Consider the following 25,205-nt stretch of genomic DNA (forward strand, 5'->3'; position numbering starts at 1 on the left):
CGTTCTGTTGGAAGACGTAATATAGGTCTCCAATTCTTTATTTCTTCCATTGCATTGAAGCATACAATAAATCAAAAGAAGTCAGGATAAAAAAATGATGAAAAAAAAGCTGAAAAGTTAAAATAAAAAGTGAAATTCTGGCTTAAAACTGGTCTCCAGAAAACATAGATAATAAAAATGATCAAGCCTAGGAAATGATTGTCGCTGCCTGCTTGATGTGGAAAGTAAGAGCCAAAGAAGACGGGTGCCGTGGCTGAAATTATCCTTCGTCAGAATTGGTGAAGTTCTCTATTTTTGTCAAACAAGCAAACACAGGGGAAAGCGCGAACGCAGTCCCCCACTACCATAAATTATGCAGTCGAGTTTCCCACATTTGAGGAAATCGCAGAGGTCAACTGGTACGGAGTGCAATGAACCAGCCTCACTCTGGGAGAGCCACCTTAGGGATCATGGCTATTGCTCCCCTGCCAGGTAAGTATGACATGATGGGTACATTCAAAGGCACGCCCGCTGGGAAGCCTTTCCTTTAGGCTGTGGTGAAATAATAAAGCAAGTTTAAAAAAAAAAAAAAAAGAAGAGCAAATAAATAATCCAAATGATAGAAGGCTACAAAAGATTACCAAACCTCGTGGCTGATCGTTGTTTTCCTTAGCTACCAGTAATTTTAGTGCCTTCAGGTGGTTAGGTGTGAATAATTGAGCTGGATTCAGGGTGCGAAGGAGCAATTTGCATAAAGGCAAATGCTAGGCCAATGAGCCGAAGGATGGGAATTCGTAGCATGTAGTGAGAATAGTGTGCTGCCGGAAACAAGTGGATTCAGTGGGAGAGAAAGGTAAAAGGGAAATGCAAGGAAGCCAGCGGAAGGAATGGTGCAACAGAGCTCAGGAAGAAACGGGAGTCACGTAAGACACGCCCTAGACATGGGGCGCCATAAACTTTTTTTAAACCAATCTTTCAGTCTCCTTAGAGCCTGTCAAAAATTGCCAATGCTGACTGTATTTCAAGTCATCATGGCGGGGTATTGGGTAAAGTTTTCAATTAGCAATAATCACGCCTCGGATTGACCTCATAGGCTACGATACTGCCACTGCGCAAAGTTAACTGTTCAAGTGGGCCAGCTTTTAAGAGCTACCACGTAAGGACACTTTAAGACAGCGGTGAGAAAAAGTTCATGACCATAAGCCATTGCAAAGGATTGTGGGAGGCAATATTCTAATTAGGCCCGCTTCCTCCTACAGGGAAGCTTAAACCCCAACAAATTCCTCGGTCTTCTTATATGGCATCTTGGAATGGTTCCAAACCTATAACAGAGAGTGAGGGCAACCATATCTTGCAGCAAACCTTGTACAATTTTTTTTCTCTCTTTGGAAACAGTTTTGCCAAGATTCTACTACAGCAGCCATTAGGCAGAGTACACAATCCGCTGGTCTACGTTCGTCCCCAAAGTCACACATTTCATGACTCCATCGATAGGAATGACCCTTGCCTAGCACCTGTCTTCTCTTCATCCACACTCAACAGGGCTGAAAGAACATTTGTGGTGGCTTTTTCAAAATTCCATGGTGTTCATTAGTAAGTGCTAGCGACCACCCAGCTATTCCTAAGGTTTGGTCTGATTGTCTCAAGCGGCAATTCACTGCCTTGATCCAGAAATTTTTTTTTTCCCAGAAATTCAATCAAACGTTACGTTCTGTTGGAAGACGTAATATAGGTCTCCAATTCTTTATTTCTTCCATTGCATTGAAGCATACAATAAATCAAAAGAAGTCAGGATAAAAAAATGATGAAAAAAAAGCTGAAAAGTTAAAATAAAAAGTGAAATTCTGGCTTAAAACTGGTCTCCAGAAAACATAGATAATAAAAATGATCAAGCCTAGGAAATGATTGTCGCTGCCTGCTTGATGCGGAAAGTAAGAGCCAAAGAAGACGGGTGCCGTGACTGAAATTATCCTTCGTCAGAATTGGTGAAGTTCTCTATTTTTGTCAAACAAGCAAACACAGGGGAAAGCGCGAACGCAGTCCCCCACTACCATAAATTATGCAGTCGAGTTTCCCACATTTGAGGAAATCGCAGAGGTCAACTGGTACGGAGTGCAATGAACCAGCCTCACTCTGGGAGAGCCACCTTAGGGATCATGGCTATTGCTCCCCTGCCAGGTAAGTATGACATGACGGGTACATTCAAAGGCACGCCCGCTGGGAAGCCTTTCCTTTAGGCTGTGGTGAAATAATAAAGTAAGTTTAAAAAAAAAAAAAAGCAAATAAATAATCCAAATGATAGAAGGCTACAAAAGATTACCAAACCTCGTGGCTGATCGTTGTTTTCCTTAGCTACCAGTAATTTTAGTGCCTTCAGGTGGTTAGGTGTGAATAATTGAGCTGGATTCAGGGTGCGAAGGAGCAATTTGCATAAAGGCAAATGCTAGGCCAATGAGCCGAAGGATGGGAATTCGTAGCATGTAGTGAGAATAGTGTGCTGCCGGAAACAAGTGAATTCAGTGGGAGAGAAAGGTAAAAGGGAAATGCTAAGAAGCCAGCGGAAGGAATGGTGCAACAGAGCTCAGGAAGAAACGGGAGTCACGTAAGACACGCCCTAGACATGGGGCGCCATAAACTTTTATTAAACCAATCTTTCAGTCTCCTTAGAGCCTGTCAAAAATTGCCAATGCTGACTGTATTTCAAGTCATCATGGCAGGGTATTGGGTAAAGTTTTCAATTAGCAATAATCACGCCTCGGATTGACCTCATGGGCTACGATACTGCCACTGCGCAAAGATAACTGTTCAAGTGGGCCAGCTTTTAAGAGCTACCACGTAAGGACACTTTAAGACAGCGGTGAGAAAAAGTTCATGACCATAAGCCATTGCAAAGGATTGTGGGAGGCAATATTCTAATTAGGCCCGCTTCCTCCTACAGGGAAGCTTAAACCCCAACAAATTCCTCGGTCTTCTTATATGGCATCTTGGAATGGTTCCAAACCTATAACAGAGAGTGAGGGCAACCATATCTTGCAGCAAACCTTGTACAATTTTTTTTCTCTCTTTGGAAACGGTTTTGCCAAGATTCTACTACAGCAGCCATTAGGCAGAGTACACAATCCGCTGGTCTACGTTCGTCCCCAAAGTCACACATTTCATGACTCCATCGATAGGAATGACCCTTGCCTAGCACCTGTCTTCTCTTCATCCACACTCAACAGGGCTGAAAGAACATTTGTGGTGGCTTTTTCAAAATTCCATGGTGTTCATTAGTAAGTGCTAGCGACCACCCAGCTATTCCTAAGGTTTGGTCTGATTGTCTCAAGCGGCAATTCACTGCCTTGATCCAGAAATTTTTTTTTTCCCAGAAATTCAATCAAACGTTACGTTCTGTTGGAAGACGTAATATAGGTCTCCAATTCTTTATTTCTTCCATTGCATTGAAGCATACAATAAATCAAAAGAAGTCAGGATAAAAAAATGATGAAAAAAAAGCTGAAAAGTTAAAATAAAAAGTGAAATTCTGGCTTAAAACTGGTCTCCAGAAAACATAGATAATAAAAATGATCAAGCCTAGGAAATGATTGTCGCTGCCTGCTTGATGCGGAAAGTAAGAGCCAAAGAAGACGGGTGCCGTGGCTGAAATTATCCTTCGTCAGAATTGGTGAAGTTCTCTATTTTTGTCAAACAAGCAAACACAGGGGAAAGCGCGAACGCAGTCCCCCACTACCATAAATTATGCAGTCGAGTTTCCCACATTTGAGGAAATCGCAGAGGTCAACTGGTACGGAGTGCAATGAACCAGCCTCACTCTGGGAGAGCCACCTTAGGGATCATGGCTATTGCTCCCCTGCCAGGTAAGTATGACATGACGGGTACATTCAAAGGCACGCCCGCTGGGAAGCCTTTCCTTTAGGCTGTGGTGAAATAATAAAGTAAGTTTAAAAAAAAAAAAAAGCAAATAAATAATCCAAATGATAGAAGGCTACAAAAGATTACCAAACCTCGTGGCTGATCGTTGTTTTCCTTAGCTACCAGTAATTTTAGTGCCTTCAGGTGGTTAGGTGTGAATAATTGAGCTGGATTCAGGGTGCGAAGGAGCAATTTGCATAAAGGCAAATGCTAGGCCAATGAGCCGAAGGATGGGAATTCGTAGCATGTAGTGAGAATAGTGTGCTGCCGGAAACAAGTGAATTCAGTGGGAGAGAAAGGTAAAAGGGAAATGCTAAGAAGCCAGCGGAAGGAATGGTGCAACAGAGCTCAGGAAGAAACGGGAGTCACGTAAGACACGCCCTAGACATGGGGCGCCATAAACTTTTATTAAACCAATCTTTCAGTCTCCTTAGAGCCTGTCAAAAATTGCCAATGCTGACTGTATTTCAAGTCATCATGGCAGGGTATTGGGTAAAGTTTTCAATTAGCAATAATCACGCCTCGGATTGACCTCATGGGCTACGATACTGCCACTGCGCAAAGCTAGCTGTTCAAGTGGGCCAGCTTTTAAGAGCTACCACGTAAGGACACTTTAAGACAGCGGTGAGAAAAAGTTCATGACCATAAGCCATTGCAAAGGATTATGGGAGGCAATATTCTAATTAGGCCCGCTTCCTCCTACAGGGAAGCTTAAACCCCAACAAATTCCTCGGTCTTCTTATATGGCATCTTGGAATGGTTCCAAACCTATAACAGAGAGTGAGGGCAACCATATCTTGCAGCAAACCTTGTACAATTTTTTTTCTCTCTTTGGAAACAGTTTTGCCAAGATTCTACTACAGCAGCCATTAGGCAGAGTACACAATCCGCTGGTCTACGTTCGTCCCCAAAGTCACACATTTCATGACTCCATCGATAGGAATGACCCTTGCCTAGCACCTGTCTTCTCTTCATCCACACTCAACAGGGCTGAAAGAACATTTGTGGTGGCTTTTTCAAAATTCCATGGTGTTCATTAGTAAGTGCTAGCGACCACCCAGCTATTCCTAAGGTTTGGTCTGATTGTCTCAAGCGGCAATTCACTGCCTTGATCCAGAAAATCTTTTTTTCCCAGAAATTCAATCAAACGTTACGTTCTGTTGGAAGACGTAATATAGGTCTCCAATTCTTTATTTCTTCCATTGCATTGAGGCATACAATAAATCAAAAGAAGTCAGGATAAAAAAATGATGAAAAAAAAGCTGAAAAGTTAAAATAAAAAGTGAAATTCTGGCTTAAAACTGGTCTCCAGAAAACATAGATAATAAAAATGATCAAGCCTAGGAAATGATTGTCGCTGCCTGCTTGATGTGGAAAGTAAGAGCCAAAGAAGACGGGTGCCGTGGCTGAAATTATCCTTCGTCAGAATTGGTGAAGTTCTCTATTTTTGTCAAACAAGCAAACACAGGGGAAAGCGCGAACGCAGTCCCCCACTACCATAAATTATGCAGTCGAGTTTCCCACATTTGAGGAAATCGCAGAGGTCAACTGGTACGGAGTGCAATGAACCAGCCTCACTCTGGGAGAGCCACCTTAGGGATCATGGCTATTGCTCCCCTGCCAGGTAAGTATGACATGATGGGTACATTCAAAGGCACGCCCGCTGGGAAGCCTTTCCTTTAGGCTGTGGTGAAATAATAAAGCAAGTTTAAAAAAAAAAAAAAAAGAAGAGCAAATAAATAATCCAAATGATAGAAGGCTACAAAAGATTACCAAACCTCGTGGCTGATCGTTGTTTTCCTTAGCTACCAGTAATTTTAGTGCCTTCAGGTGGTTAGGTGTGAATAATTGAGCTGGATTCAGGGTGCGAAGGAGCAATTTGCATAAAGGCAAATGCTAGGCCAATGAGCCGAAGGATGGGAATTCGTAGCATGTAGTGAGAATAGTGTGCTGCCGGAAACAAGTGGATTCAGTGGGAGAGAAAGGTAAAAGGGAAATGCAAGGAAGCCAGCGGAAGGAATGGTGCAACAGAGCTCAGGAAGAAACGGGAGTCACGTAAGACACGCCCTAGACATGGGGCGCCATAAACTTTTTTTAAACCAATCTTTCAGTCTCCTTAGAGCCTGTCAAAAATTGCCAATGCTGACTGTATTTCAAGTCATCATGGCGGGGTATTGGGTAAAGTTTTCAATTAGCAATAATCACGCCTCGGATTGACCTCATAGGCTACGATACTGCCACTGCGCAAAGTTAACTGTTCAAGTGGGCCAGCTTTTAAGAGCTACCACGTAAGGACACTTTAAGACAGCGGTGAGAAAAAGTTCATGACCATAAGCCATTGCAAAGGATTGTGGGAGGCAATATTCTAATTAGGCCCGCTTCCTCCTACAGGGAAGCTTAAACCCCAACAAATTCCTCGGTCTTCTTATATGGCATCTTGGAATGGTTCCAAACCTATAACAGAGAGTGAGGGCAACCATATCTTGCAGCAAACCTTGTACAATTTTTTTTCTCTCTTTGGAAACAGTTTTGCCAAGATTCTACTACAGCAGCCATTAGGCAGAGTACACAATCCGCTGGTCTACGTTCGTCCCCAAAGTCACACATTTCATGACTCCATCGATAGGAATGACCCTTGCCTAGCACCTGTCTTCTCTTCATCCACACTCAACAGGGCTGAAAGAACATTTGTGGTGGCTTTTTCAAAATTCCATGGTGTTCATTAGTAAGTGCTAGCGACCACCCAGCTATTCCTAAGGTTTGGTCTGATTGTCTCAAGCGGCAATTCACTGCCTTGATCCAGAAATTTTTTTTTTCCCAGAAATTCAATCAAACGTTACGTTCTGTTGGAAGACGTAATATAGGTCTCCAATTCTTTATTTCTTCCATTGCATTGAAGCATACAATAAATCAAAAGAAGTCAGGATAAAAAAATGATGAAAAAAAAGCTGAAAAGTTAAAATAAAAAGTGAAATTCTGGCTTAAAACTGGTCTCCAGAAAACATAGATAATAAAAATGATCAAGCCTAGGAAATGATTGTCGCTGCCTGCTTGATGCGGAAAGTAAGAGCCAAAGAAGACGGGTGCCGTGGCTGAAATTATCCTTCGTCAGAATTGGTGAAGTTCTCTATTTTTGTCAAACAAGCAAACACAGGGGAAAGCGCGAACGCAGTCCCCCACTACCATAAATTATGCAGTCGAGTTTCCCACATTTGAGGAAATCGCAGAGGTCAACTGGTACGGAGTGCAATGAACCAGCCTCACTCTGGGAGAGCCACCTTAGGGATCATGGCTATTGCTCCCCTGCCAGGTAAGTATGACATGACGGGTACATTCAAAGGCACGCCCGCTGGGAAGCCTTTCCTTTAGGCTGTGGTGAAATAATAAAGTAAGTTTAAAAAAAAAAAAAAGCAAATAAATAATCCAAATGATAGAAGGCTACAAAAGATTACCAAACCTCGTGGCTGATCGTTGTTTTCCTTAGCTACCAGTAATTTTAGTGCCTTCAGGTGGTTAGGTGTGAATAATTGAGCTGGATTCAGGGTGCGAAGGAGCAATTTGCATAAAGGCAAATGCTAGGCCAATGAGCCGAAGGATGGGAATTCGTAGCATGTAGTGAGAATAGTGTGCTGCCGGAAACAAGTGAATTCAGTGGGAGAGAAAGGTAAAAGGGAAATGCTAAGAAGCCAGCGGAAGGAATGGTGCAACAGAGCTCAGGAAGAAACGGGAGTCACGTAAGACACGCCCTAGACATGGGGCGCCATAAACTTTTATTAAACCAATCTTTCAGTCTCCTTAGAGCCTGTCAAAAATTGCCAATGCTGACTGTATTTCAAGTCATCATGGCAGGGTATTGGGTAAAGTTTTCAATTAGCAATAATCACGCCTCGGATTGACCTCATGGGCTACGATACTGCCACTGCGCAAAGATAACTGTTCAAGTGGGCCAGCTTTTAAGAGCTACCACGTAAGGACACTTTAAGACAGCGGTGAGAAAAAGTTCATGACCATAAGCCATTGCAAAGGATTGTGGGAGGCAATATTCTAATTAGGCCCGCTTCCTCCTACAGGGAAGCTTAAACCCCAACAAATTCCTCGGTCTTCTTATATGGCATCTTGGAATGGTTCCAAACCTATAACAGAGAGTGAGGGCAACCATATCTTGCAGCAAACCTTGTACAATTTTTTTTCTCTCTTTGGAAACGGTTTTGCCAAGATTCTACTACAGCAGCCATTAGGCAGAGTACACAATCCGCTGGTCTACGTTCGTCCCCAAAGTCACACATTTCATGACTCCATCGATAGGAATGACCCTTGCCTAGCACCTGTCTTCTCTTCATCCACACTCAACAGGGCTGAAAGAACATTTGTGGTGGCTTTTTCAAAATTCCATGGTGTTCATTAGTAAGTGCTAGCGACCACCCAGCTATTCCTAAGGTTTGGTCTGATTGTCTCAAGCGGCAATTCACTGCCTTGATCCAGAAATTTTTTTTTTCCCAGAAATTCAATCAAACGTTACGTTCTGTTGGAAGACGTAATATAGGTCTCCAATTCTTTATTTCTTCCATTGCATTGAAGCATACAATAAATCAAAAGAAGTCAGGATAAACAAATGATGAAAAAAAAGCTGAAAAGTTAAAATAAAAAGTGAAATTCTGGCTTAAAACTGGTCTCCAGAAAACATAGATAATAAAAATGATCAAGCCTAGGAAATGATTGTCGCTGCCTGCTTGATGCGGAAAGTAAGAGCCAAAGAAGACGGGTGCCGTGGCTGAAATTATCCTTCATCAAAATTGGTGAAGTTCTCTATTTTTGTCAAACAAGCAAACACAGGGGAAAGCGCGAACGCAGTCCCCCACTACCATAAATTATGCAGTCGAGTTTCCCACATTTGAGGAAATCGCAGAGGTCAACTGGTACGGAGTGCAATGAACCAGCCTCACTCTGGGAGAGCCACCTTAGGGATCATGGCTATTGCTCCCCTGCCAGGTAAGTATGACATGACGGGTACATTCAAAGGCACGCCCGCTGGGAAGCCTTTCCTTTAGGCTGTGGTGAAATAATAAAGCAAGTTAAAAAAAAAAAAAAAGCAAATAAATAATCCAAATGATAGAAGGCTACAAAAGATTACCAAACCTCGTGGCTGATCGTTGTTTTCCTTAGCTACCAGTAATTTTAGTGCCTTCAGGTGGTTAGGTGTGAATAATTGAGCTGGATTCAGGGTGCGAAGGAGCAATTTGCATAAAGGCAAATGCTAGGCCAATGAGCCGAAGGATGGGAATTCGTAGCATGTAGTGAGAATAGTGTGCTGCCGGAAACAAGTGAATTCAGTGGGAGAGAAAGGTAAAAGGGAAATGCTAAGAAGCCAGCGGAAGGAATGGTGCAACAGAGCTCAGGAAGAAACGGGAGTCACGTAAGACACGCCCTAGACATGGGGCGCCATAAACTTTTATTAAACCAATCTTTCAGTCTCCTTAGAGCCTGTCAAAAATTGCCAATGCTGACTGTATTTCAAGTCATCATGGCGGGGTATTGGGTAAAGTTTTCAATTAGCAATAATCACGCCTCGGATTGACCTCATGGGCTACGATACTGCCACTGCGCAAAGCTAGCTGTTCAAGTGGGCCAGCTTTTAAGAGCTACCACGTAAGGACACTTTAAGACAGCGGTGAGAAAAAGTTCATGACCATAAGCCATTGCAAAGGATTGTGGGAGGCAATATTCTAATTAGGCCCGCTTCCTCCTACAGGGAAGCTTAAACCCCAACAAATTCCTCGGTCTTCTTATATGGCATCTTGGAATGGTTCCAAACCTATAACAGAGAGTGAGGGCAACCATATCTTGCAGCAAACCTTGTACAATTTTTTTTCTCTCTTTGGAAACGGTTTTGCCAAGATTCTACTACAGCAGCCATTAGGCAGAGTACACAATCCGCTGGTCTACGTTCGTCCCCAAAGTCACACATTTCATGACTCCATCGATAGGAATGACCCTTGCCTAGCACCTGTCTTCTCTTCATCCACACTCAACAGGGCTGAAAGAACATTTGTGGTGGCTTTTTCAAAATTCCATGGTGTTCATTAGTAAGTGCTAGCGACCACCCAGCTATTCCTAAGGTTTGGTCTGATTGTCTCAAGCGGCAATTCACTGCCTTGATCCAGAAATTTTTTTTTTCCCAGAAATTCAATCAAACGTTACGTTCTGTTGGAAGACGTAATATAGGTCTCCAATTCTTTATTTCTTCCATTGCATTGAAGCATACAATAAATCAAAAGAAGTCAGGATAAAAAAATGATGAAAAAAAAGCTGAAAAGTTAAAATAAAAAGTGAAATTCTGGCTTAAAACTGGTCTCCAGAAAACATAGATAATAAAAATGATCAAGCCTAGGAAATGATTGTCGCTGCCTGCTTGATGCGGAAAGTAAGAGCCAAAGAAGACGGGTGCCGTGGCTGAAATTATCCTTCGTCAGAATTGGTGAAGTTCTCTATTTTTGTCAAACAAGCAAACACAGGGGAAAGCGCGAACGCAGTCCCCCACTACCATAAATTATGCAGTCGAGTTTCCCACATTTGAGGAAATCGCAGAGGTCAACTGGTACGGAGTGCAATGAACCAGCCTCACTCTGGGAGAGCCACCTTAGGGATCATGGCTATTGCTCCCCTGCCAGGTAAGTATGACATGACGGGTACATTCAAAGGCACGCCCGCTGGGAAGCCTTTCCTTTAGGCTGTGGTGAAATAATAAAGTAAGTTTAAAAAAAAAAAAAAGCAAATAAATAATCCAAATGATAGAAGGCTACAAAAGATTACCAAACCTCGTGGCTGATCGTTGTTTTCCTTAGCTACCAGTAATTTTAGTGCCTTCAGGTGGTTAGGTGTGAATAATTGAGCTGGATTCAGGGTGCGAAGGAGCAATTTGCATAAAGGCAAATGCTAGGCCAATGAGCCGAAGGATGGGAATTCGTAGCATGTAGTGAGAATAGTGTGCTGCCGGAAACAAGTGAATTCAGTGGGAGAGAAAGGTAAAAGGGAAATGCTAAGAAGCCAGCGGAAGGAATGGTGCAACAGAGCTCAGGAAGAAACGGGAGTCACGTAAGACACGCCCTAGACATGGGGCGCCATAAACTTTTATTAAACCAATCTTTCAGTCTCCTTAGAGCCTGTCAAAAATTGCCAATGCTGACTGTATTTCAAGTCATCATGGCAGGGTATTGGGTAAAGTTTTCAATTAGCAATAATCACGCCTCGGATTGACCTCATGGGCTACGATACTGCCACTGCGCAAAGCTAGCTGTTCAAGTGGGCCAGCTTTTAAGAGCTACCACGTAAGGACACTTTAAGACAGCGGTGAGAAAAAGTTCATGACCATAAGCCATTGCAAAGGATTATGGGAGGCAATATTCTAATTAGGCCCGCTTCCTCCTACAGGGAAGCTTAAACCCCAACAAATTCCTCGGTCTTCTTATATGGCATCTTGGAATGGTTCCAAACCTATAACAGAGAGTGAGGGCAACCATATCTTGCAGCAAACCTTGTACAATTTTTTTTCTCTCTTTGGAAACAGTTTTGCCAAGATTCTACTACAGCAGCCATTAGGCAGAGTACACAATCCGCTGGTCTACGTTCGTCCCCAAAGTCACACATTTCATGACTCCATCGATAGGAATGACCCTTGCCTAGCACCTGTCTTCTCTTCATCCACACTCAACAGGGCTGAAAGAACATTTGTGGTGGCTTTTTCAAAATTCCATGGTGTTCATTAGTAAGTGCTAGCGACCACCCAGCTATTCCTAAGGTTTGGTCTGATTGTCTCAAGCGGCAATTCACTGCCTTGATCCAGAAAATCTTTTTTTCCCAGAAATTCAATCAAACGTTACGTTCTGTTGGAAGACGTAATATAGGTCTCCAATTCTTTATTTCTTCCATTGCATTGAGGCATACAATAAATCAAAAGAAGTCAGGATAAAAAAATGATGAAAAAAAAGCTGAAAAGTTAAAATAAAAAGTGAAATTCTGGCTTAAAACTGGTCTCCAGAAAACATAGATAATAAAAATGATCAAGCCTAGGAAATGATTGTCGCTGCCTGCTTGATGTGGAAAGTAAGAGCCAAAGAAGACGGGTGCCGTGGCTGAAATTATCCTTCGTCAGAATTGGTGAAGTTCTCTATTTTTGTCAAACAAGCAAACACAGGGGAAAGCGCGAACGCAGTCCCCCACTACCATAAATTATGCAGTCGAGTTTCCCACATTTGAGGAAATCGCAGAGGTCAACTGGTACGGAGTGCAATGAACCAGCCTCACTCTGGGAGAGCCACCTTAGGGATCATGGCTATTGCTCCCCTGCCAGGTAAGTATGACATGATGGGTACATTCAAAGGCACGCCCGCTGGGAAGCCTTTCCTTTAGGCTGTGGTGAAATAATAAAGCAAGTTTAAAAAAAAAAAAAAAAGAAGAGCAAATAAATAATCCAAATGATAGAAGGCTACAAAAGATTACCAAACCTCGTGGCTGATCGTTGTTTTCCTTAGCTACCAGTAATTTTAGTGCCTTCAGGTGGTTAGGTGTGAATAATTGAGCTGGATTCAGGGTGCGAAGGAGCAATTTGCATAAAGGCAAATGCTAGGCCAATGAGCCGAAGGATGGGAATTCGTAGCATGTAGTGAGAATAGTGTGCTGCCGGAAACAAGTGGATTCAGTGGGAGAGAAAGGTAAAAGGGAAATGCAAGGAAGCCAGCGGAAGGAATGGTGCAACAGAGCTCAGGAAGAAACGGGAGTCACGTAAGACACGCCCTAGACATGGGGCGCCATAAACTTTTTTTAAACCAATCTTTCAGTCTCCTTAGAGCCTGTCAAAAATTGCCAATGCTGACTGTATTTCAAGTCATCATGGCGGGGTATTGGGTAAAGTTTTCAATTAGCAATAATCACGCCTCGGATTGACCTCATAGGCTACGATACTGCCACTGCGCAAAGTTAACTGTTCAAGTGGGCCAGCTTTTAAGAGCTACCACGTAAGGACACTTTAAGACAGCGGTGAGAAAAAGTTCATGACCATAAGCCATTGCAAAGGATTGTGGGAGGCAATATTCTAATTAGGCCCGCTTCCTCCTACAGGGAAGCTTAAACCCCAACAAATTCCTCGGTCTTCTTATATGGCATCTTGGAATGGTTCCAAACCTATAACAGAGAGTGAGGGCAACCATATCTTGCAGCAAACCTTGTACAATTTTTTTTCTCTCTTTGGAAACAGTTTTGCCAAGATTCTACTACAGCAGCCATTAGGCAGAGTACACAATCCGCTGGTCTACGTTCGTCCCCAAAGTCACACATTTCATGACTCCATCGATAGGAATGACCCTTGCCTAGCACCTGTCTTCTCTTCATCCACACTCAACAGGGCTGAAAGAACATTTGTGGTGGCTTTTTCAAAATTCCATGGTGTTCATTAGTAAGTGCTAGCGACCACCCAGCTATTCCTAAGGTTTGGTCTGATTGTCTCAAGCGGCAATTCACTGCCTTGATCCAGAAATTTTTTTTTTCCCAGAAATTCAATCAAACGTTACGTTCTGTTGGAAGACGTAATATAGGTCTCCAATTCTTTATTTCTTCCATTGCATTGAAGCATACAATAAATCAAAAGAAGTCAGGATAAAAAAATGATGAAAAAAAAGCTGAAAAGTTAAAATAAAAAGTGAAATTCTGGCTTAAAACTGGTCTCCAGAAAACATAGATAATAAAAATGATCAAGCCTAGGAAATGATTGTCGCTGCCTGCTTGATGCGGAAAGTAAGAGCCAAAGAAGACGGGTGCCGTGGCTGAAATTATCCTTCGTCAGAATTGGTGAAGTTCTCTATTTTTGTCAAACAAGCAAACACAGGGGAAAGCGCGAACGCAGTCCCCCACTACCATAAATTATGCAGTCGAGTTTCCCACATTTGAGGAAATCGCAGAGGTCAACTGGTACGGAGTGCAATGAACCAGCCTCACTCTGGGAGAGCCACCTTAGGGATCATGGCTATTGCTCCCCTGCCAGGTAAGTATGACATGACGGGTACATTCAAAGGCACGCCCGCTGGGAAGCCTTTCCTTTAGGCTGTGGTGAAATAATAAAGTAAGTTTAAAAAAAAAAAAAAGCAAATAAATAATCCAAATGATAGAAGGCTACAAAAGATTACCAAACCTCGTGGCTGATCGTTGTTTTCCTTAGCTACCAGTAATTTTAGTGCCTTCAGGTGGTTAGGTGTGAATAATTGAGCTGGATTCAGGGTGCGAAGGAGCAATTTGCATAAAGGCAAATGCTAGGCCAATGAGCCGAAGGATGGGAATTCGTAGCATGTAGTGAGAATAGTGTGCTGCCGGAAACAAGTGAATTCAGTGGGAGAGAAAGGTAAAAGGGAAATGCTAAGAAGACAGCGGAAGGAATGGTGCAACAGAGCTCAGGAAGAAACGGGAGTCACGTAAGACACGCCCTAGACATGGGGCGCCATAAACTTTTATTAAACCAATCTTTCAGTCTCCTTAGAGCCTGTCAAAAATTGCCAATGCTGACTGTATTTCAAGTCATCATGGCAGGGTATTGGGTAAAGTTTTCAATTAGCAATAATCACGCCTCGGATTGACCTCATGGGCTACGATACTGCCACTGCGCAAAGATAACTGTTCAAGTGGGCCAGCTTTTAAGAGCTACCACGTAAGGACACTTTAAGACAGCGGTGAGAAAAAGTTCATGACCATAAGCCATTGCAAAGGATTGTGGGAGGCAATATTCTAATTAGGCCCGCTTCCTCCTACAGGGAAGCTTAAACCCCAACAAATTCCTCGGTCTTCTTATATGGCATCTTGGAATGGTTCCAAACCTATAACAGAGAGTGAGGGCAACCATATCTTGCAGCAAACCTTGTACAATTTTTTTTCTCTCTTTGGAAACGGTTTTGCCAAGATTCTACTACAGCAGCCATTAGGCAGAGTACACAATCCGCTGGTCTACGTTCGTCCCCAAAGTCACACATTTCATGACTCCATCGATAGGAATGACCCTTGCCTAGCACCTGTCTTCTCTTCATCCACACTCAACAGGGCTGAAAGAACATTTGTGGTGGCTTTTTCAAAATTCCATGGTGTTCATTAGTAAGTGCTAGCGACCACCCAGCTATTCCTAAGGTTTGGTCTGATTGTCTCAAGCGGCAATTCACTGCCTTGATCCAGAAATTTTTTTTTTCCCAGAAATTCAATCAAACGTTACGTTCTGTTGGAAGACGTAATATAGGTCTCCAATTCTTTATTTCTTCCATTGCATTGAAGCATACAATAAATCAAAAGAAGTCAGGATAAACAAATGATGAAAAAAAAGCTGAAAAGTTAAAATAAAAAGTGAAATTCTGGCTTAAAACTGGTCTCCAGAAAACATAGATAATAAAAATGATCAAGCCTAGGAAATGATTGTCGCTGCCTGCTTGATGCGGAAAGTAAGAGCCAAAGAAGACGGGTGCCGTGGCTGAAATTATCCTTCATCAAAATTGGTGAAGTTCTCTATTTTTGTCAAACAAGCAAACACAGGGGAAAGCGCGAACGCAGTCCCCCACTACCATAAATTATGCAGTCGAGTTTCCCACATTTGAGGAAATCGCAGAGGTCAACTGGTACGGAGTGCAATGAACCAGCCTCACTCTGGGAGAGCCACCTTAGGGATCATGGCTATTGCTCCCCTGCCAGGTAAGTATGACATGACGGGTACATTCAAAGGCACGCCCGCTGGGAAGCCTTTCCTTTAGGCTGTGGTGAAATAATAAAGCAAGTTAAAAAAAAAAAAAAGCAAATAAATAATCCAAATGATAGAAGGCTACAAAAGATTACCAAACCTCGTGGCTGATCGTTGTTTTCCTTAGCTACCAGTAATTTTAGTGCCTTCAGGTGGTTAGGTGTGAATAATTGAGCTGGATTCAGGGTGCGAAGGAGCAATTTGCATAAAGGCAAATGCTAGGCCAATGAGCCGAAGGATGGGAATTCGTAGCATGTAGTGAGAATAGTGTGCTGCCGGAAACAAGTGAATTCAGTGGGAGAGAAAGGTAAAAGGGAAATGCTAAGAAGCCAGCGGAAGGAATGGTGCAACAGAGCTCAGGAAGAAACGGGAGTCACGTAAGACACGCCCTAGACATGGGGCGCCATAAACTTTTATTAAACCAATCTTTCAGTCTCCTTAGAGCCTGTCAAAAATTGCCAATGCTGACTGTATTTCAAGTCATCATGGCGGGGTATTGGGTAAAGTTTTCAATTAGCAATAATCACGCCTCGGATTGACCTCATGGGCTACGATACTGCCACTGCGCAAAGCTAGCTGTTCAAGTGGGCCAGCTTTTAAGAGCTACCACGTAAGGACACTTTAAGACAGCGGTGAGAAAAAGTTCATGACCATAAGCCATTGCAAAGGATTATGGGAGGCAATATTCTAATTAGGCCCGCTTCCTCCTACAGGGAAGCTTAAACCCCAACAAATTCCTCGGTCTTCTTATATGGCATCTTGGAATGGTTCCAAACCTATAACAGAGAGTGAGGGCAACCATATCTTGCAGCAAACCTTGTACAATTTTTTTTCTCTCTTTGGAAACAGTTTTGCCAAGATTCTACTACAGCAGCCATTAGGCAGAGTACACAATCCGCTGGTCTACGTTCGTCCCCAAAGTCACACATTTCATGACTCCATCGATAGGAATGACCCTTGCCTAGCACCTGTCTTCTCTTCATCCACACTCAACAGGGCTGAAAGAACATTTGTGGTGGCTTTTTCAAAATTCCATGGTGTTCATTAGTAAGTGCTAGCGACCACCCAGCTATTCCTAAGGTTTGGTCTGATTGTCTCAAGCGGCAATTCACTGATTTGATCCAGAAAATCTTTTTTTCCCAGAAATTCAATCAAACGTTACGTTCTGTTGGAAGACGTAATATAGGTCTCCAATTCTTTATTTCTTCCATTGCATTGAAGCATACAATAAATCAAAAGAAGTCAGGATAAAAAAATGATGAAAAAAAAGCTGAAAAGTTAAAATAAAAAGTGAAATTCTGGCTTAAAACTGGTCTCCAGAAAACATAGATAATAAAAATGATCAAGCCTAGGAAATGATTGTCGCTGCCTGCTTGATGTGGAAAGTAAGAGCCAAAGAAGACGGGTGCCGTGGCTGAAATTATCCTTCGTCAGAATTGGTGAAGTTCTCTATTTTTGTCAAACAAGCAAACACAGGGGAAAGCGCGAACGCAGTCCCCCACTACCATAAATTATACAGTCGAGTTTCCCACATTTGAGGAAATCGCAGAGGTCAACTGGTACGGAGTGCAATGAACCAGCCTCACTCTGGGAGAGCCACCTTAGGGATCATGGCTATTGCTCCCCTGCCAGGTAAGTATGACATGACGGGTACATTCAAAGGCACGCCCGCTGGGAAGCCTTTCCTTTAGGCTGTGGTGAAATAATAAAGTAAGTTTAAAAAAAAAAAAAAAGCAAATAAATAATCCAAATGATAGAAGGCTACAAAAGATTACCAAACCTCGTGGCTGATCGTTGTTTTCCTTAGCTACCAGTAATTTTAGTGCCTTCAGGTGGTTAGGTGTGAATAATTGAGCTGGATTCAGGGTGCGAAGGAGCAATTTGCATAAAGGCAAATGCTAGGCCAATGAGCCGAAGGATGGGAATTCGTAGCATGTAGTGAGAATAGTGTGCTGCCGGAAACAAGTGAATTCAGTGGGAGAGAAAGGTAAAAGGGAAATGCTAAGAAGCCAGCGGAAGGAATGGTGCAACAGAGCTCAGGAAGAAACGGGAGTCACGTAAGACACGCCCTAGACATGGGGCGCCATAAACTTTTATTAAACCAATCTTTCAGTCTCCTTAGAGCCTGTCAAAAATTGCCAATGCTGACTGTATTTCAAGTCATCATGGCAGGGTATTGGGTAAAGTTTTCAATTAGCAATAATCACGCCTCGGATTGACCTCATGGGCTACGATACTGCCACTGCGCAAAGCTAGCTGTTCAAGTGGGCCAGCTTTTAAGAGCTACCACGTAAGGACACTTTAAGACAGCGGTGAGAAAAAGTTCATGACCATAAGCCATTGCAAAGGATTATGGGAGGCAATATTCTAATTAGGCCCGCTTCCTCCTACAGGGAAGCTTAAACCCCAACAAATTCCTCGGTCTTCTTATATGGCATCTTGGAATGGTTCCAAACCTATAACAGAGAGTGAGGGCAACCATATCTTGCAGCAAACCTTGTACAATTTTTTTTCTCTCTTTGGAAACAGTTTTGCCAAGATTCTACTACAGCAGCCATTAGGCAGAGTACACAATCCGCTGGTCTACGTTCGTCCCCAAAGTCACACATTTCATGACTCCATCGATAGGAATGACCCTTGCCTAGCACCTGTCTTCTCTTCATCCACACTCAACAGGGCTGAAAGAACATTTGTGGTGGCTTTTTCAAAATTCCATGGTGTTCATTAGTAAGTGCTAGCGACCACCCAGCTATTCCTAAGGTTTGGTCTGATTGTCTCAAGCGGCAATTCACTGCCTTGATCCAGAAAATCTTTTTTTCCCAGAAATTCAATCAAACGTTACGTTCTGTTGGAAGACGTAATATAGGTCTCCAATTCTTTATTTCTTCCATTGCATTGAAGCATACAATAAATCAAAAGAAGTCAGGATAAAAAAATGATGAAAAAAAAGCTGAAAAGTTAAAATAAAAAGTGAAATTCTGGCTTAAAACTGGTCTCCAGAAAACATAGATAATAAAAATGATCAAGCCTAGGAAATGATTGTCGCTGCCTGCTTGATGTGGAAAGTAAGAGCCAAAGAAGACGGGTGCCGTGGCTGAAATTATCCTTCGTCAGAATTGGTGAAGTTCTCTATTTTTGTCAAACAAGCAAACACAGGGGAAAGCGCGAACGCAGTCCCCCACTACCATAAATTATGCAGTTGAGTTTCCCACATTTGAGGAAATCGCAGAGGTCAACTGGTACGGAGTGCAATGAACCAGCCTCACTCTGGGAGAGCCACCTTAGGGATCATGGGTATTGCTCCCCTGCCAGGTAAGTATGACATGATGGGTACATTCAAAGGCACGCCCGCTGGGAAGCCTTTCCTTTAGGCTGTGGTGAAATAATAAAGCAAGTTTAAAAAAAAAAAAAAAAAGAAGAGCAAATAAATAATCCAAATGATAGAAGGCTACAAAAGATTACCAAACCTCGTGGCTGATCGTTGTTTTCCTTAGCTACCAGTAATTTTAGTGCCTTCAGGTGGTTAGGTGTGAATAATTGAGCTGGATTCAGGGTGCGAAGGAGCAATTTGCATAAAGGCAAATGCTAGGCCAATGAGCCGAAGGATGGGAATTCGTAGCATGTAGTGAGAATAGTGTGCTGCCGGAAACAAGTGGATTCAGTGGGAGAGAAAGGTAAAAGGGAAATGCAAGGAAGCCAGCGGAAGGAATGGTGCAACAGAGCTCAGGAAGAAACGGGAGTCACGTAAGACACGCCCTAGACATGGGGCGCCATAAACTTTTTTTAAACCAATCTTTCAGTCTCCTTAGAGCCTGTCAAAAATTGCCAATGCTGACTGTATTTCAAGTCATCATGGCGGGGTATTGGGTAAAGTTTTCAATTAGCAATAATCACGCCTCGGATTGACCTCATGGGCTACGATACTGCCACTGCGCAAAGTTAACTGTTCAAGTGGGCCAGCTTTTAAGAGCTACCACGTAAGGACACTTTAAGACAGCGGTGAGAAAAAGTTCATGACCATAAGCCATTGCAAAGGATTGTGGGAGGCAATATTCTAATTAGGCCCGCTTCCTCCTACAGGGAAGCTTAAACCCCAACAAATTCCTCGGTCTTCTTATATGGCATCTTGGAATGGTTCCAAACCTATAACAGAGAGTGAGGGCAACCATATCTTGCAGCAAACCTTGTACAATTTTTTTTCTCTCTTTGGAAACAGTTTTGCCAAGATTCTACTACAGCAGCCATTAGGCAGAGTACACAATCCGCTGGTCTACGTTCGTCCCCAAAGTCACACATTTCATGACTCCATCGATAGGAATGACCCTTGCCTAGCACCTGTCTTCTCTTCATCCACACTCAACAGGGCTGAAAGAACATTTGTGGTGGCTTTTTCAAAATTCCATGGTGTTCATTAGTAAGTGCTAGCGACCACCCAGCTATTCCTAAGGTTTGGTCTGATTGTCTCAAGCGGCAATTCACTGCCTTGATCCAGAAAATCTTTTTTTCCCAGAAATTCAATCAAACGTTACGTTCTGTTGGAAGACGTAATATAGGTCTCCAATTCTTTATTTCTTCCATTGCATTGAAGCATACAATAAATCAAAAGAAGTCAGGATAAAAAAATGATGAAAAAAAAGCTGAAAAGTTAAAATAAAAAGTGAAATTCTGGCTTAAAACTGGTCTCCAGAAAACATAGATAATAAAAATGATCAAGCCTAGGAAATGATTGTCGCTGCCTGCTTGATGTGGAAAGTAAGAGCCAAAGAAGACGGGTGCCGTGGCTGAAATTATCCTTCGTCAGAATTGGTGAAGTTCTCTATTTTTGTCAAACAAGCAAACACAGGGGAAAGCGCGAACGCAGTCCCCCACTACCATAAATTATGCAGTCGAGTTTCCCACATTTGAGGAAATCGCAGAGGTCAACTGGTACGGAGTGCAATGAACCAGCCTCACTCTGGGAGAGCCACCTTAGGGATCATGGCTATTGCTCCCCTGCCAGGTAAGTATGACATGATGGGTACATTCAAAGGCACGCCCGCTGGGAAGCCTTTCCTTTAGGCTGTGGTGAAATAATAAAGCAAGTTTAAAAAAAAAAAAAAAAGAAGAGCAAATAAATAATCCAAATGATAGAAGGCTACAAAAGATTACCAAACCTCGTGGCTGATCGTTGTTTTCCTTAGCTACCAGTAATTTTAGTGCCTTCAGGTGGTTAGGTGTGAATAATTGAGCTGGATTCAGGGTGCGAAGGAGCAATTTGCATAAAGGCAAATGCTAGGCCAATGAGCCGAAGGATGGGAATTCGTAGCATGTAGTGAGAATAGTGTGCTGCCGGAAACAAGTGGATTCAGTGGGAGAGAAAGGTAAAAGGGAAATGCAAGGAAGCCAGCGGAAGGAATGGTGCAACAGAGCTCAGGAAGAAACGGGAGTCACGTAAGACACGCCCTAGACATGGGGCGCCATAAACTTTTTTTAAACCAATCTTTCAGTCCCCTTAGAGCCTGTCAAAAATTGCCAATGCTGACTGTATTTCAAGTCATCATGGCGGGGTATTGGGTAAAGTTTTCAATTAGCAATAATCACGCCTCGGATTGACCTCATGGGCTACGATACTGCCACTGCGCAAAGATAACTGTTCAAGTGGGCCAGCTTTTAAGAGCTACCACGTAAGGACACTTTAAGACAGCGGTGAGAAAAAGTTCATGACCATAAGCCATTGCAAAGGATTGTGGGAGGCAATATTCTAATTAGGCCCGCTTCCTCCTACAGGGAAGCTTAAACCCCAACAAATTCCTCGGTCTTCTTATATGGCATCTTGGAATGGTTCCAAACCTATAACAGAGAGTGAGGGCAACCATATCTTGCAGCAAACCTTGTACAATTTTTTTTCTCTCTTTGGAAACGGTTTTGCCAAGATTCAACTACAGCAGCCATTAGGCAGAGTACACAATCCGCTGGTCTACGTTCGTCCCCAAAGTCACACATTTCATGACTCCATCGATAGGAATGACCCTTGCCTAGCACCTGTCTTCTCTTCATCCACACTCAACAGGGCTGAAAGAACATTTGTGGTGGCTTTTTCAAAATTCCATGGTGTTCATTAGTAAGTGCTAGCGACCACCCAGCTATTCCTAAGGTTTGGTCTGATTGTCTCAAGCGGCAATTCACTGCCTTGATCCAGAAATTTTTTTTTTCCCAGAAATTCAATCAAACGTTACGTTCTGTTGGAAGACGTAATATAGGTCTCCAATTCTTTATTTCTTCCATTGCATTGAAGCATACAATAAATCAAAAGAAGTCAGGATAAAAAAATGATGAAAAAAAAGCTGAAAAGTTAAAATAAAAAGTGAAATTCTGGCTTAAAACTGGTCTCCAGAAAACATAGATAATAAAAATGATCAAGCCTAGGAAATGATTGTCGCTGCCTGCTTGATGCGGAAAGTAAGAGCCAAAGAAGACGGGTGCCGTGGCTGAAATTATCCTTCGTCAGAATTGGTGAAGTTCTCTATTTTTGTCAAACAAGCAAACACAGGGGAAAGCGCGAACGCAGTCCCCCACTACCATAAATTATGCAGTCGAGTTTCCCACATTTGAGGAAATCGCAGAGGTCAACTGGTACGGAGTGCAATGAACCAGCCTCACTCTGGGAGAGCCACCTTAGGGATCATGGCTATTGCTCCCCTGCCAGGTAAGTATGACATGATGGGTACATTCAAAGGCACGCCCGCTGGGAAGCCTTTCCTTTAGGCTGTGGTGAAATAATAAAGTAAGTTTAAAAAAAAAAAAAAAGCAAATAAATAATCCAAATGATAGAAGGCTACAAAAGATTACCAAACCTCGTGGCTGATCGTTGTTTTCCTTAGCTACCAGTAATTTTAGTGCCTTCAGGTGGTTAGGTGTGAATAATTGAGCTGGATTCAGGGTGCGAAGGAGCAATTTGCATAAAGGCAAATGCTAGGCCAATGAGCCGAAGGATGGGAATTCGTAGCATGTAGTGAGAATAGTGTGCTGCCGGAAACAAGTGAATTCAGTGGGAGAGAAAGGTAAAAGGGAAATGCTAAGAAGCCAGCGGAAGGAATGGTGCAACAGAGCTCAGGAAGAAACGGGAGTCACGTAAGACACGCCCTAGACATGGGGCGCCATAAACTTTTATTAAACCAATCTTTCAGTCTCCTTAGAGCCTGTCAAAAATTGCCAATGCTGACTGTATTTCAAGTCATCATGGCAGGGTATTGGGTAAAGTTTTCAATTAGCAATAATCACGCCTCGGATTGACCTCATGGGCTACGATACTGCCACTGCGCAAAGCTAGCTGTTCAAGTGGGCCAGCTTTTAAGAGCTACCACGTAAGGACACTTTAAGACAGCGGTGAGAAAAAGTTCATGACCATAAGCCATTGCAAAGGATTATGGGAGGCAATATTCTAATTAGGCCCGCTTCCTCCTACAGGGAAGCTTAAACCCCAACAAATTCCTCGGTCTTCTTATATGGCATCTTGGAATGGTTCCAAACCTATAACAGAGAGTGAGGGCAACCATATCTTGCAGCAAACCTTGTACAATTTTTTTTCTCTCTTTGGAAACAGTTTTGCCAAGATTCTACTACAGCAGCCATTAGGCAGAGTACACAATCCGCTGGTCTACGTTCGTCCCCAAAGTCACACATTTCATGACTCCATCGATAGGAATGACCCTTGCCTAGCACCTGTCTTCTCTTCATCCACACTCAACAGGGCTGAAAGAACATTTGTGGTGGCTTTTTCAAAATTCCATGGTGTTCATTAGTAAGTGCTAGCGACCACCCAGCTATTCCTAAGGTTTGGTCTGATTGTCTCAAGCGGCAATTCACTGCCTTGATCCAGAAAATCTTTTTTTCCCAGAAATTCAATCAAACGTTACGTTCTGTTGGAAGACGTAATATAGGTCTCCAATTCTTTATTTCTTCCATTGCATTGAAGCATACAATAAATCAAAAGAAGTCAGGATAAAAAAATGATGAAAAAAAAGCTGAAAAGTTAAAATAAAAAGTGAAATTCTGGCTTAAAACTGGTCTCCAGAAAACATAGATAATAAAAATGATCAAGCCTAGGAAATGATTGTCGCTGCCTGCTTGATGTGGAAAGTAAGAGCCAAAGAAGACGGGTGCCGTGGCTGAAATTATCCTTCATCAGAATTGGTGAAGTTCTCTATTTTTGTCAAACAAGCAAACACAGGGGAAAGCGCGAACGCAGTCCCCCACTACCATAAATTATGCAGTCGAGTTTCCCACATTTGAGGAAATCGCAGAGGTCAACTGGTACGGAGTGCAATGAACCAGCCTCACTCTGGGAGAGCCACCTTAGGGAGCATGGCTATTGCTCCCCTGCCAGGTAAGTATGACATGACGGGTACATTCAAAGGCACGCCCGCTGGGAAGCCTTTCCTTTAGGCTGTGGTGAAATAATAAAGCAAGTTAAAAAAAAAAAAAAAGAAGAGCAAATAAATAATCCAAATGATAGAAGGCTACAAAAGATTACCAAACCTCGTGGCTGATCGTTGTTTTCCTTAGCTACCAGTAATTTTAGTGCCTTCAGGTGGTTAGGTGTGAATAATTGAGCTGGATTCAGGGTGCGAAGGAGCAATTTGCATAAAGGCAAATGCTAGGCCAATGAGCCGAAGGATGGGAATTCGTAGCATGTAGTGAGAATAGTGTGCTGCCGGAAACAAGTGGATTCAGTGGGAGAGAAAGGTAAAAGGGAAATGCAAGGAAGCCAGCGGAAGGAATGGTGCAACAGAGCTCAGGAAGAAACGGGAGTCACGTAAGACACGCCCTAGACATGGGGCGCCATAAACTTTTTTTAAACCAATCTTTCAGTCCCCTTAGAGCCTGTCAAAAATTGCCAATGCTGACTGTATTTCAAGTCATCATGGCGGGGTATTGGGTAAAGTTTTCAATTAGCAATAATCACGCCTCGGATTGACCTCATGGGCTACGATACTGCCACTGCGCAAAGATAACTGTTCAAGTGGGCCAGCTTTTAAGAGCTACCACGTAAGGACACTTTAAGACAGCGGTGAGAAAAAGTTCATGACCATAAGCCATTGCAAAGGATTGTGGGAGGCAATATTCTAATTAGGCCCGCTTCCTCCTACAGGGAAGCTTAAACCCCAACAAATTCCTCGGTCTTCTTATATGGCATCTTGGAATGGTTCCAAACCTATAACAGAGAGTGAGGGCAACCATATCTTGCAGCAAACCTTGTACAATTTTTTTTCTCTCTTTGGAAACGGTTTTGCCAAGATTCTACTACAGCAGCCATTAGGCAGAGTACACAATCCGCTGGTCTACGTTCGTCCCCAAAGTCACACATTTCATGACTCCATCGATAGGAATGACCCTTGCCTAGCACCTGTCTTCTCTTCATCCACACTCAACAGGGCTGAAAGAACATTTGTGGTGGCTTTTTCAAAATTCCATGGTGTTCATTAGTAAGTGCTAGCGACCACCCAGCTATTCCTAAGGTTTGGTCTGATTGTCTCAAGCGGCAATTCACTGCCTTGATCCAGAAATTTTTTTTTTC

At 42.9% G+C, this 25,205-nt stretch overlaps 30 non-coding genes across 30 annotated transcripts; all 30 read right to left on the reverse strand.

The window, feature by feature from the left end:
* Positions 1–312: 312 nt before the first annotated feature.
* LOC134589920 (U1 spliceosomal RNA) lies at positions 313–479 on the reverse strand. The gene has a single exon (XR_010086922.1). It is a non-coding gene; the product is annotated as a U1 spliceosomal RNA (small nuclear RNA).
* A 479-nt stretch (positions 480–958) lies between these two features.
* On the reverse strand, positions 959–1,099 carry LOC134591996 (U4 spliceosomal RNA). Its single transcript, XR_010088686.1, has one exon. It is a non-coding gene; the product is annotated as a U4 spliceosomal RNA (small nuclear RNA).
* An 899-nt stretch (positions 1,100–1,998) lies between these two features.
* On the reverse strand, positions 1,999–2,165 carry LOC134589921 (U1 spliceosomal RNA). The gene has a single exon (XR_010086923.1). It is a non-coding gene; the product is annotated as a U1 spliceosomal RNA (small nuclear RNA).
* Positions 2,166–2,637: 472 nt separating this feature from the next.
* LOC134593117 (U4 spliceosomal RNA) lies at positions 2,638–2,778 on the reverse strand. The gene has a single exon (XR_010089645.1). It is a non-coding gene; the product is annotated as a U4 spliceosomal RNA (small nuclear RNA).
* An 899-nt stretch (positions 2,779–3,677) lies between these two features.
* Positions 3,678–3,844, reverse strand: LOC134589922 (U1 spliceosomal RNA). The gene has a single exon (XR_010086924.1). It is a non-coding gene; the product is annotated as a U1 spliceosomal RNA (small nuclear RNA).
* A 472-nt stretch (positions 3,845–4,316) lies between these two features.
* Positions 4,317–4,457, reverse strand: LOC134593268 (U4 spliceosomal RNA). Its single transcript, XR_010089774.1, has one exon. It is a non-coding gene; the product is annotated as a U4 spliceosomal RNA (small nuclear RNA).
* Positions 4,458–5,356: 899 nt separating this feature from the next.
* LOC134589923 (U1 spliceosomal RNA) lies at positions 5,357–5,523 on the reverse strand. The gene has a single exon (XR_010086925.1). It is a non-coding gene; the product is annotated as a U1 spliceosomal RNA (small nuclear RNA).
* Positions 5,524–6,002: 479 nt separating this feature from the next.
* LOC134591999 (U4 spliceosomal RNA) lies at positions 6,003–6,143 on the reverse strand. The gene has a single exon (XR_010088687.1). It is a non-coding gene; the product is annotated as a U4 spliceosomal RNA (small nuclear RNA).
* An 899-nt stretch (positions 6,144–7,042) lies between these two features.
* On the reverse strand, positions 7,043–7,209 carry LOC134589924 (U1 spliceosomal RNA). Its single transcript, XR_010086926.1, has one exon. It is a non-coding gene; the product is annotated as a U1 spliceosomal RNA (small nuclear RNA).
* Positions 7,210–7,681: 472 nt separating this feature from the next.
* LOC134593118 (U4 spliceosomal RNA) lies at positions 7,682–7,822 on the reverse strand. Its single transcript, XR_010089646.1, has one exon. It is a non-coding gene; the product is annotated as a U4 spliceosomal RNA (small nuclear RNA).
* An 899-nt stretch (positions 7,823–8,721) lies between these two features.
* LOC134589927 (U1 spliceosomal RNA) lies at positions 8,722–8,888 on the reverse strand. The gene has a single exon (XR_010086927.1). It is a non-coding gene; the product is annotated as a U1 spliceosomal RNA (small nuclear RNA).
* Positions 8,889–9,360: 472 nt separating this feature from the next.
* Positions 9,361–9,501, reverse strand: LOC134592339 (U4 spliceosomal RNA). The gene has a single exon (XR_010088980.1). It is a non-coding gene; the product is annotated as a U4 spliceosomal RNA (small nuclear RNA).
* Positions 9,502–10,400: 899 nt separating this feature from the next.
* Positions 10,401–10,567, reverse strand: LOC134589928 (U1 spliceosomal RNA). Its single transcript, XR_010086928.1, has one exon. It is a non-coding gene; the product is annotated as a U1 spliceosomal RNA (small nuclear RNA).
* Positions 10,568–11,039: 472 nt separating this feature from the next.
* Positions 11,040–11,180, reverse strand: LOC134593269 (U4 spliceosomal RNA). Its single transcript, XR_010089775.1, has one exon. It is a non-coding gene; the product is annotated as a U4 spliceosomal RNA (small nuclear RNA).
* An 899-nt stretch (positions 11,181–12,079) lies between these two features.
* LOC134589929 (U1 spliceosomal RNA) lies at positions 12,080–12,246 on the reverse strand. The gene has a single exon (XR_010086929.1). It is a non-coding gene; the product is annotated as a U1 spliceosomal RNA (small nuclear RNA).
* Positions 12,247–12,725: 479 nt separating this feature from the next.
* LOC134592000 (U4 spliceosomal RNA) lies at positions 12,726–12,866 on the reverse strand. Its single transcript, XR_010088688.1, has one exon. It is a non-coding gene; the product is annotated as a U4 spliceosomal RNA (small nuclear RNA).
* An 899-nt stretch (positions 12,867–13,765) lies between these two features.
* LOC134589930 (U1 spliceosomal RNA) lies at positions 13,766–13,932 on the reverse strand. Its single transcript, XR_010086930.1, has one exon. It is a non-coding gene; the product is annotated as a U1 spliceosomal RNA (small nuclear RNA).
* A 472-nt stretch (positions 13,933–14,404) lies between these two features.
* Positions 14,405–14,545, reverse strand: LOC134593119 (U4 spliceosomal RNA). The gene has a single exon (XR_010089647.1). It is a non-coding gene; the product is annotated as a U4 spliceosomal RNA (small nuclear RNA).
* An 899-nt stretch (positions 14,546–15,444) lies between these two features.
* LOC134589931 (U1 spliceosomal RNA) lies at positions 15,445–15,611 on the reverse strand. The gene has a single exon (XR_010086931.1). It is a non-coding gene; the product is annotated as a U1 spliceosomal RNA (small nuclear RNA).
* A 471-nt stretch (positions 15,612–16,082) lies between these two features.
* On the reverse strand, positions 16,083–16,223 carry LOC134592340 (U4 spliceosomal RNA). Its single transcript, XR_010088981.1, has one exon. It is a non-coding gene; the product is annotated as a U4 spliceosomal RNA (small nuclear RNA).
* Positions 16,224–17,122: 899 nt separating this feature from the next.
* LOC134590461 (U1 spliceosomal RNA) lies at positions 17,123–17,289 on the reverse strand. The gene has a single exon (XR_010087381.1). It is a non-coding gene; the product is annotated as a U1 spliceosomal RNA (small nuclear RNA).
* A 473-nt stretch (positions 17,290–17,762) lies between these two features.
* Positions 17,763–17,903, reverse strand: LOC134593270 (U4 spliceosomal RNA). Its single transcript, XR_010089776.1, has one exon. It is a non-coding gene; the product is annotated as a U4 spliceosomal RNA (small nuclear RNA).
* An 899-nt stretch (positions 17,904–18,802) lies between these two features.
* On the reverse strand, positions 18,803–18,969 carry LOC134591351 (U1 spliceosomal RNA). Its single transcript, XR_010088143.1, has one exon. It is a non-coding gene; the product is annotated as a U1 spliceosomal RNA (small nuclear RNA).
* A 480-nt stretch (positions 18,970–19,449) lies between these two features.
* On the reverse strand, positions 19,450–19,590 carry LOC134592849 (U4 spliceosomal RNA). The gene has a single exon (XR_010089416.1). It is a non-coding gene; the product is annotated as a U4 spliceosomal RNA (small nuclear RNA).
* An 899-nt stretch (positions 19,591–20,489) lies between these two features.
* On the reverse strand, positions 20,490–20,656 carry LOC134589932 (U1 spliceosomal RNA). Its single transcript, XR_010086932.1, has one exon. It is a non-coding gene; the product is annotated as a U1 spliceosomal RNA (small nuclear RNA).
* Positions 20,657–21,135: 479 nt separating this feature from the next.
* On the reverse strand, positions 21,136–21,276 carry LOC134593066 (U4 spliceosomal RNA). The gene has a single exon (XR_010089602.1). It is a non-coding gene; the product is annotated as a U4 spliceosomal RNA (small nuclear RNA).
* An 899-nt stretch (positions 21,277–22,175) lies between these two features.
* Positions 22,176–22,342, reverse strand: LOC134589933 (U1 spliceosomal RNA). Its single transcript, XR_010086933.1, has one exon. It is a non-coding gene; the product is annotated as a U1 spliceosomal RNA (small nuclear RNA).
* A 473-nt stretch (positions 22,343–22,815) lies between these two features.
* LOC134593272 (U4 spliceosomal RNA) lies at positions 22,816–22,956 on the reverse strand. Its single transcript, XR_010089777.1, has one exon. It is a non-coding gene; the product is annotated as a U4 spliceosomal RNA (small nuclear RNA).
* An 899-nt stretch (positions 22,957–23,855) lies between these two features.
* On the reverse strand, positions 23,856–24,022 carry LOC134590652 (U1 spliceosomal RNA). Its single transcript, XR_010087544.1, has one exon. It is a non-coding gene; the product is annotated as a U1 spliceosomal RNA (small nuclear RNA).
* A 477-nt stretch (positions 24,023–24,499) lies between these two features.
* On the reverse strand, positions 24,500–24,640 carry LOC134593067 (U4 spliceosomal RNA). Its single transcript, XR_010089603.1, has one exon. It is a non-coding gene; the product is annotated as a U4 spliceosomal RNA (small nuclear RNA).
* Between the last annotated feature and the right edge of the window lie 565 nt (positions 24,641–25,205).

The sequence above is a fragment of the Pelobates fuscus genome, chromosome 2, assembly GCF_036172605.1.
Source record: "Pelobates fuscus isolate aPelFus1 chromosome 2, aPelFus1.pri, whole genome shotgun sequence".
In the NCBI taxonomy this organism is placed as follows: Eukaryota; Metazoa; Chordata; class Amphibia; order Anura; family Pelobatidae; genus Pelobates; species Pelobates fuscus.